General features: G+C 30.3%; 1 protein-coding gene across 1 annotated transcript in view; it reads left to right on the plus strand.

The window, feature by feature from the left end:
* Positions 1-941, plus strand: part of LOC108752370 (insulin-degrading enzyme-like) — a 16,890-nt gene that overhangs the window by 2,387 nt on the left and 13,562 nt on the right.

The following is a 941-nucleotide window of genomic DNA, read 5'->3' on the forward strand; positions in this document are numbered from 1 at the left end:
ACATATTCAGGGTGTCCTATAATTTTTCTGACAGAATTCGTGGACATGTAGAGAGAACTAAACTGAAACGGAAAGTCCTTTACCTTTTTACAATTTTAAATAAAGGCCTGGTAAGCCTTGCTAAACCATCTCACTCCCCGCGGCCCGCGCGATGGAATAGCAACGGTCGTACACTTGATAGTAGTAGGCTGAGCGAACGTGTATATTCTGTAAACTGTAAGGATTAATACTTGGTTAACTATTGTGAAAATTATAAAATGGTAAAGGACTTCTGTCTTAGTTTAATCCGTTTCATATGTTTACGAACTCTGTCAAAAGAATTATCGAACACTCTGTATATAGGGTGTCCCATTTTAATTTTCTCAGGTAAATATCTCGAAAAATATGGAAGATATAAAAAAATGTTTTAAATAAAAGTGGAACAGTTTCGAGGAGGACGTATTTTGGTCTTGTTGTTTTTTCTAAATGGAGACACTAAAAAGATATGAAGATTAGCTCCACGTTTTGAAATGTAACTGTAATTTTTTTCTACATAATATGATTCTCCTAATTATTCTGTATATAAAAGTATTAACGTAAGAAAAAATCAATAAAAATCAATAGTTTATGAGATATTTTACACTTTATTCTAGCATACATTAACATAAAAATTTAGAATTGAGACATAACGCGTTACTTGTAACGCTGTTACCGTTTTCGTTACTATTTTCAGTTGTTATTTTTTTGTGTTTGTAACGGTAACGGTAACGTCGTTACATTTTTATAGTAACGATACCAAATTTAGCCGTTACTTTTACCATTACTTCAGTTCCCTATTATTTTCTTATTTTGTAATTTATTCTTAATTTCTTAAAAAATATTTTGTACTTAGTATTTTATGCTGTGTTCTGGGCACTGCCAATATTGAAAATAATTAAATATAATACATTACATATATATAT

The sequence above is a fragment of the Trachymyrmex septentrionalis genome, unplaced genomic scaffold, assembly GCF_001594115.1.
Source record: "Trachymyrmex septentrionalis isolate Tsep2-gDNA-1 unplaced genomic scaffold, Tsep1.0 scaffold60, whole genome shotgun sequence".
Lineage (NCBI taxonomy): Eukaryota > Metazoa > Arthropoda > Insecta > Hymenoptera > Formicidae > Trachymyrmex > Trachymyrmex septentrionalis.